Here is an 8,708-nt window from a genome sequence, read left to right on the forward strand (position 1 = left end):
TGTCAGTAGCTACCTCCCATCCTCTCAGTGGAAATGTTCAACGCACCCTGTCACGGCACGGTTATTCATCTGTCGGTTCTCAATCAGGCCGGAATAGAATCCAGTGATTCTTTTGCGTCTGTCACTAACGCCCCGCCCTCAGGAGTTTGAAGCACGTCACAGTCATTCAATCATTGAATCCTACTCAGAATACCACAGACAAGGTTAGACCTTTCGGATTCTCTTGAATGCCGCCATCAGTTCTAGCCTATACCACGAAGACTCTGATCTCATAGAATGGCTGGCTCGGTTGTCAGGCGAGCGCTCGGTTGTCAGGCGATCAACCATGCATTGTGTATCAGGAATCCAAGAGATATTCACCCAATCTAAGGTAGAACGGAGGTGGTTGTCAGGCACACGTTCATAGGTGAGAATGATGATGAGTGTCACGGATCATCACATTCATCAAGTTGAAGAACAAGTGATATCTTGGAACAAGAACAAGCGGAATTGAATAGAAGAACAATAGTAATTGCATTAATACTCGAGGTACAACAGAGCTCCACACCTTAATCTATGGTGTCTAGAAACTCCACCATTGAAAATACATAAGAACAGGGTCTAGGCATGGCCGAATGGCCAGCCTCCCAATGATCTAAGATAGCATCAAAACAAAGATAACTACCAAGATATATCAATACAATAGTAAAAGGTCCTACTTATAGAGAACTAGTAGCCTAGGGTTTACAGAGATGAGTAAATGACATAAAAATCCACTTCCGGGCCCACTTGGTGTGTGCTTGGGCTGAGCATTGAAGCATTTTCGTGTAGAGACTCTTCTTGGAGTTAAACGCCAGCTTTTATGCCAGTTTGGGCGTTTAACTCCCATTCTTGTGCCAGTTCCGGCGTTTAACGCTGGGAATTCTAAGGGTGACTTTGAACGCCGGTTTGGGCCATCAAATCTTGGGCAAAGTATGGACTATCATATATTGCTAGAAAGCCCAGGATGTCTACTTTCCAACGCCGTTGAGAGCGCGCCAATTGGGCTTCTGTTGCTCCAGAAAATCCACTTCGAGTGCAGAGAGATCAGAATCCAACAGCATCTGCAGTCCTTTTTAGTCTCTGAATCAGATTTTTGCTCAGGTCCCTCAATTTCAGCCAGAAAATACCTGAAATCACAGAAAAACACACAAACTCATAGTAAAGTCCAGAAAAGTGAATTTTAACTAAAAACTAATAAAAATATACTAAAAACTAACTAGATCATACTAAAAACATACTAAAAACAATGCCAAAAAGCGTACAAATTATCTGCTCATCAATTTCTAATATACCACATCTGATGATGTTAAGCCTTTGGTGATCACCACAAAGTTGGGAAATGGATTCGTGTAGAGAATTCTGGTTGATACTGGGGAAGATTCAAACTTGCTTTTCAGGATATTTTTGACGCATTGGGGCTATAGGATCAACACTTGAAACAACGTCTTCCAGGGTGGGTAGGGTTAGTAGATCACTACATCAAGCTCGATGGTGCTGTTGATCTCCTATTTACTATGGGAGAAGGTGCTGATGTGCGAGCAGTTGATGAGCGGATAATTTACACGCTTTTTGGCATTTTTTAGGTAGTTTTTAGTATGATTTAGTTAGTTTTTAGTATATAATTATTAGTTTTTATGCAAAAATTATATTTCTGGACTTTACTATGAGTTTATGTGTTTTTCTGCGATTTCAGGTATTTTCTGGCTGAAATTGAGGGACCTGAGCAAAAATCTGATTCAGAGGCTGAAAAAGGACTGCAAATGCTGTTGGATTCTGATCTCCCTGTACTCGAAATAGACTTTCTGGAGCTACAAAAGCCCAATTGGCATGCTCTCAATTGCGTTGGAAAGTAGACATCTTGGGCTTTCCAGCAATATATAATAGTCCATACTTTGCCAGAGTTTTGATAACGCAAACTGGCGTTTTAACGCCAATTTTCTACCCTTTTCTGGCATTAAATGCCAGAACTGGCATAAAAGCTGGAGTTAAATGCCCAAACTGACACCAGAGCTGGCTTTTAACTCCAAAAAAAGCCTATGCACATGAAAGTTTCAATGCTCAGCCCAAGCACACACCAAGTGGGCCCCAGAAATGGATTTTTGCATCATTTACTTATCTTTGTAAACCCTAGGTTACTAGTCATTATAAATAGGACCTTTTACTGTTGTATTTTTATATATCAGGAGATCTTTAGATCATTTTTGAGACTATCTTTGTATCACTATTGATCTCTTGATCACGTTTAGGGGGCTGGCCATTCGGCCATGCCTGACCTTCATCACTTATGTATTTTCAACGGAGGAGTTTCTACACCTCATAGATTAAGGTGTGGAGCTCTGCTGTTCCTCATGAATTAATGCAATTACTACTATTTTTTATTCAATTCAAGCTTATTCTGGTTCTAAGATATTCATTCGCACTTCAACATGATGAATGTGATGATCAAGTGACACTCATTACCATTCTCACTTATGAACGCGTGCCTGACAACCACTTTCGTTCTACCTGAAAACAAGCTTGAATGCATATCTCTTGGCCTCCTGGTCCACGACACATGGTTGCCTCTCCTGACAACAGAGCCTTCCATTCCGTGAGATCAGAGTCTTCGTGGTATAAGTTAGAATCAATCGGCAGCATTCTTGAGATCCAGAAAGTCTAAACATTATCTGTAGTATTCCGAGTAGGATCTGGGATGGGATGACTATGACGAGCTTCAAACTCACGAGTGCTTAGGCGCAGTGATAGTGCGCAAAAGGATCATTGGATCTTATTCCAACACAAGTGAGAACCGACAGATGATTAGCCCTACGTAACCCGTAGCCGGACCATTTTCACTGAGAGGATGGACGGTAGCCATTGACAACAGTGATCCCCCAACATACAGCTTGCCATGGAAAGGAGTACGCATGACTGGATGAAAGTAGTAGGAAAGCAGGGATTCAAAAGGAACAAAGCATCTCCATACGCTTATCTGAAATTCCTACCAATGAATTACATAAGTATCTCTATCCTATTTTATGTTTTATTTATCTTTAATTATCAAAATCCCATAACCATTTGAATCTGCCTGATTGAGATTTACAAGATGACCATAGCTTGCTTCAAGTCGACAATCTCCGTGGGATCGACCCTTACTCACGTAAGGTTTTACTTGGACGACCCAATGCACTTGCTGGTCAGCTACGCGAGTTCTGAAGAAAGTGTGTGAGATCATGATTTCGTGTACCAAGTTTTTAGCGCCGTTGCCGGGGATTGTTTGAGTTTGGACAACTGACGGTTCATCTTGTTGCTTAGATTAGGTATTCTTCTTTTTTATTTTTTTCTTTAGAATTTTTAAGAATGAATTCTAGAGTTTCAGATGATGCTTTTATCATCACAGGAGCCTTTTTGATTCCCATCAATTTGGCTGTTGTTTGTAATGCTCTGCTAAAGCTTGGCTAGCCATGTCTAATCTTTATAGACTGAAGCTTTAGACTAACATTGCATGATTCCTAGAATTCTTATTAAAAATTTTGAGTTTCTTATTTTCTTTTTCAAAATAATTTTCAAAAAAAATACAAAAAATTTATAAAATTATAAAACAAAAAAAAATATATATTTTGTGTTTCTTGTTTGAGTCTAGTGTTAATTTTTAAATTTGATGTCAATTGCATATCTTTATTCTTCTTGCATTTTTTGAAAGTGTGTTCTTGTGTTCTTCATTGATCTTCAAGTTGTTCTTGATGATTTTCTTTGTCTGATCTTTAAATTCTCTTGTTTTGTGTCTTTTGTTGTTTCTCATGTGTATTCTCAAATTGTTAGTGTCTCTAGTATGAAAATTTCTAAGTTTGGTGTCTTGCATGTCTTTCTTTTCTTAAAAATTTTCAAAAATATGTTCTTGATGTTCATCACGATCTTCAAAGTGTTCTTAGTGTTCATCTTGACATTCAAAGTGTTCTTGCATGCATTCCTTGTTTTGATCTTAGTTTTTCATGTTTAATTTTATTCTGTTGTTTTTTCCTCTCACCATTAAAAATTCAAAATTATGTCTTTTCAAGTCAATAATATAGAGAATTGAAGATTCAGAACATACAGCAGAGGAATCACAGAGAAAAAGCTGGGCGTTCAAAACGCCCAATAAGGAAGGATTTTTGTCATTTAAACGCCAGTCAGGATACCTGGCTGGGTGTTTAATGCCCAAGGAGGTAGCCAAGTGGGTGTTAAACGCCAGAATGGATACCAATCTGGGCGTTTAACGCCAGGATAATACCAAGGAGGTGATTTTGTTTTCAATTCAAATTTTTTTTTTCAATTTTTCAGGTTTTAAAACTGATTTTTCAAAATCTTATCTTTTTCATATCCTCTCTTATTAGTCATATCTTTTTCAAAATCAAATCTTTTTCATTTTTCTTTTAATATTTTTGAAAATCCTTGCTAACAATTAATGTTGTGATTCAAAATTTCAAGTTTATTACTTTCTTGTTAAGAAAAGTTCAATATTTAAATTTTAAAATCATATCTTTTAATTTCTTGTTAGTCAAGTCATCAATTTTAAAAATCAAATCTTTTTTTTTAAATTGTTTTTCAATCATATCTTTTCAATCATATCTTTTTAAATCATATTTTTTTCAAATCACATCTTTTTAAATTCTAATTTCAAAATCTCTTTCTAACTTCTTATCTTTTCAAAATTTATTACCTCTTATCTTTTTCAAAACCACCTAACCATTTTCTCACTTTCAATTTTCGAAAACCATCAACCACTTTTTCAAAATTCTTTTTAATTATTTTAAATTTTTATTTTTTAGTTTTATAAAAAAAATTTCCGAAAATTTTCTTCCCCCTTTCTCACCCCCTTCTATTTAAGGACTAACACTTTTCCTCTATTAGCAATTCAGACTCTCTCCTTCTTTATATGTTCGAAATCTTCTCTATCTACCTCATCCCTCTATTCTTATTTTCCTCTGACACCTCAAGGAATCTCTATACTGTGACATAGAGGATTCCATACTTTCTTGTTCTCTTCTCTTTCATATGAGCAGGAACAAGGACAAAGGTATTCTTGTTGAAGCTGATCCTGAGCCTGAAAGAACCTTGAAGAGAAAGCTAAGAGCAGCTAAAGCACAACACTCTGAAGAGGACTTGACAGAAAATTTCAAAAAGGAAGCAGACAAAATAGCCATGGACGAACCCAACAACAACAATGCAAGGAAGGTGCTTGGTGACTTTACTGCACCTACTCCCGACTTCTATGGGAGAAGCATCTCTATTCCTGCCATTGGAGCAAACAACTTTGAGCTTAAGCCTCAATTAGTTTCTCTGATGCAACAGAATTGCAAGTTTTATGGACTTCCATTGGAAGATCCTCATCAGTTCTTGGCTGAATTTTTGCAAATCTGTGACACTGTTAAGACCAATGGAGTTGATCCCGAGGTCTACAGACTTATGCTTTTTTCTTTTGCTGTAAGAGATAGAGCTAGTATATGATTAAACTCACAACCTAGATACAACCTGAACTCTTGGGAAAAGCTGGTCAATGCCTTCTTAGCTAAATTCTTTCCACCTCAAAAGATGAGTAAGCTTAGAGTGGAAGTTCAAACCTTCAAATAGAAGGAAGGTGAATCCCTCTATGAAGCTTGGGAAAGATACAAGCAATTGATCAGAAGGTGTCCTTCTGACATGCTTTCAGAATGGAGCATCATAGGTATCTTCTATGAAGGTCTGTCTGAGTTATCCAAGATGTCATTGGACCATTCTGTGAGCAGATCTATTCATCTAAAAAAATGCCTGCAGAAGCCCAGGAACTCATTGAAATGGTTACAAATAACCAGTTCATGTACACTTCTAAAAGAAATCCTGTAAACAATGGGACAACTCAGAAGAAAGGAGTTCTTGAGATTGATACTCTGAATGCCATATTGGCTCAGAACAAATTATTGACTCAGCAAGTCAATATGATTTCTCAGAATCTAACTGGATTGTAAGCTGCATCCAGCAGTAATAAAGAAGCATCTTCTGAAGAAGAAGCTTATGATCTTGAGAACCCTGCAATGAAAGAGGTGAATTACATGGGAGAACCCTATGGAAACACCTATACTCCTTCATGGAGAAATCATCCAAATCTCTCATGGAAGGATCAATAGAAGCCTCAACAAGGCTTCAACAACAATAATGGTGGAAGAAATAGGTTTAGCAATAGCAAGCCTTTTCCATCATCTTCTCAGCAACAGACAGAAAACTCTGAGCAGAGTCGTTCTGGCTTAGCAACCATAGTCTCTGATCTATCTAAGACCACACTAAGTTTCATAAATGAAACAAGATCCTCCATTAGAAATTTGGAGGCACAAGTGGGTCAACTGAATAAAAAGGTTACTGAAACTCTCCTAGCACTCTCCCAAGCAATACAGAAGAAAATTCAAAGAGAGAGTGCAAGGCCATAACCATGACCAACATGGCCAAACCTGGAGAGAGTGAGGAGGACATGATTCCCAGTGAGAAAAACTTCATAGGATGTCCTCTGAACAAAAAGAAATTCCCCTTTGAGGAACCAAGGAAATTTGAGGCTCACACAGAGACCATAGAGATTCCATTGAACCTACTTCTGCCATTCATGAGCTCTGATGAGTATTCTTCTTCTGAAAAGGATGAAGATATTACTGAAGAGCAAGTTGCTAAGTACCTTGGAGCAATCATGAAGCTGAATGCCAAGTTATTTCGTAATGAGACTTGGGAGGATGAACCCCCCTTGCTCACCAATGAACTGAATGACTTGATTAGGCAGACATTACCCCAGAAGAATCTGGATCCCGTAAAATTCTTAATATTATGTACCATAGGCACCATGACCTTTAAGAAGGCTCTGTGTGACTTAGGGTCAGGCATAAACCTCATGCCATTCTGTGTAATGGAGAAACTGGGAATCTTTGAGGTATAAGGTGCAAGAATCTCATTAGAGATGGCAGACAAATCCATGAAACAGGCTTATGGACTTGTAGAGAATGTCTTGGTAAAGGTTAAAGCCCTTTACATCCCTGCTGACTTCAAAATCTTGGACACTGGAAAGAATAAGGATGAATCCATCATCCTTGGCAGACCCTTCCTAGCGACAGCAAAAGCTGTGATTGATGTTGACAAAGGAAAGTTGGTCCTTCAAGTGAATGAGGACTACCTTGTGTTTAAGGCTCAAGGATCTCCTTCTGTACACATGGAGAAGAAGCATGAAAAGCTTCTCTCAATACAGAGTCCAACAGAGCCCCCACATTCAAACTCTAAGTTGGGTGTTGAGACGCCATCATCATGCTCTGAGTATCTGTGAGGCTCCATGAGAGCTCATTGTCAAGCTATTGACATTAAAGAAGCACTTGTTGGGAGGCAATCCAATTTTTACTTATCTATGTTGAATTTCTATTTTTCATTGTTATTTTATATTTTCTTTAGGATGATGATCATGTGGAGTCACAAAAACAAAAGCAAAAATAAAAAACAGCATTGAAAATAGCATACCCTGGAGGATGAGCTTACTGGCGTTTAAACGCCAGTAAGGGTAGCAGAATAGGCGTTAAACGCCCAGTCTGGCACCATTCTGGGCGTTTAACGCCAGAAAAGGGCACCAAACTGGTGTTTAACGCCAAAAAAGGGCACCAAGCTAGCGTTAAACGCCAGAAAGGCAAGAAAAGCTGGCGTTAAACATAGAAATAGGCAGCAACCTGGCGTTTAACACTAGGATTGGCACTCAAATGGGCGTTTACACGCCAAAACAGTGCAGGGATGAGAAATCCTTGACACCTCAGGATCTGTGGACCCCACAGGATCCCTACCTACCTTAACTCACTTTCTCTCTTCTTCACACCTTTCCATAACACCTTTCCCCAAATACCCCTCACCAATCACCTCCATTTCTCTTCCCCATCACCTCTTCACCAATCACCTCTACCCACTCTTTCCCAAAAACCCCACCCACCTCACCTTTCAAATTCAAATCATTTCCCTCCCAAACCCAACCCCTAATACACGAACCCTACCATCTCTTTCCACTCCTATATAAACCTCTCATCCATCCTTCAAATTCACACATCAAAAAAACCTCTTCTCCTCCTTGGCCGAACCACTCACAACTCTCCATCTCCTCCATTTCTTCTTCTTCTTCGTCCTTCTTTCTTCTTTTCCTCGACGACGAGTAAACCTCTTAAGTTTGGTGTGGAAAAAGCATTACTTTTTGTGTTTCCATAACCATTTATGGCACCTAAGGCCAGAGAAATCTCTAGAAAGAGGAAAGGGAAGGCAAAAGCTTCCACCTCTGAGTCATGGAAGATAGAGAGATTCATCTCAAAGGTTCATCAAGACCACTTCTATGAAGTTGTGGCCAAGAAGAAGGTGATCCCTGAGGTCCCTTTCATGCTCAAAAGGAATGAATATCCAGAGATCCAACATGAGATTCGAAAAAGAGGTTGGGAAGTTCTCACCAACCCCATTCAACAAGTCGGAATCTTAATGGTTTAAGAGTTCTATGATAATGCATGGATCACCAAAAACCATGATCAAAGTGTGAACCCGAACCCAAAGAATTGGCTTACAATGCTTCGGGGGAAATACTTAGATTTTCAGTCCGAAAAATGTAAGGTTGTCATTTAACTTGCCAATAATGCAAGGAGATGCATGCCCTTACACTAGAAGGGTCAACATTGATCAAAGGTTGGACCAAGTCTTCA

The 8,708-nt window shown here is 38.8% G+C and overlaps 1 non-coding gene across 1 annotated transcript; it reads right to left on the reverse strand.

Annotated features, from left to right (window-relative positions):
- Window positions 1-5,577: 5,577 nt before the first annotated feature.
- LOC112713478 (small nucleolar RNA R71) lies at window positions 5,578-5,685 on the reverse strand. Its single transcript, XR_003158451.1, has one exon. It is a non-coding gene; the product is annotated as a small nucleolar RNA R71 (small nucleolar RNA).
- Window positions 5,686-8,708: the final 3,023 nt, after the last annotated feature.

This window comes from Arachis hypogaea, chromosome 9 (genome assembly GCF_003086295.3).
Source record: "Arachis hypogaea cultivar Tifrunner chromosome 9, arahy.Tifrunner.gnm2.J5K5, whole genome shotgun sequence".
NCBI classification, from domain to species: Eukaryota; Viridiplantae; Streptophyta; class Magnoliopsida; order Fabales; family Fabaceae; genus Arachis; species Arachis hypogaea.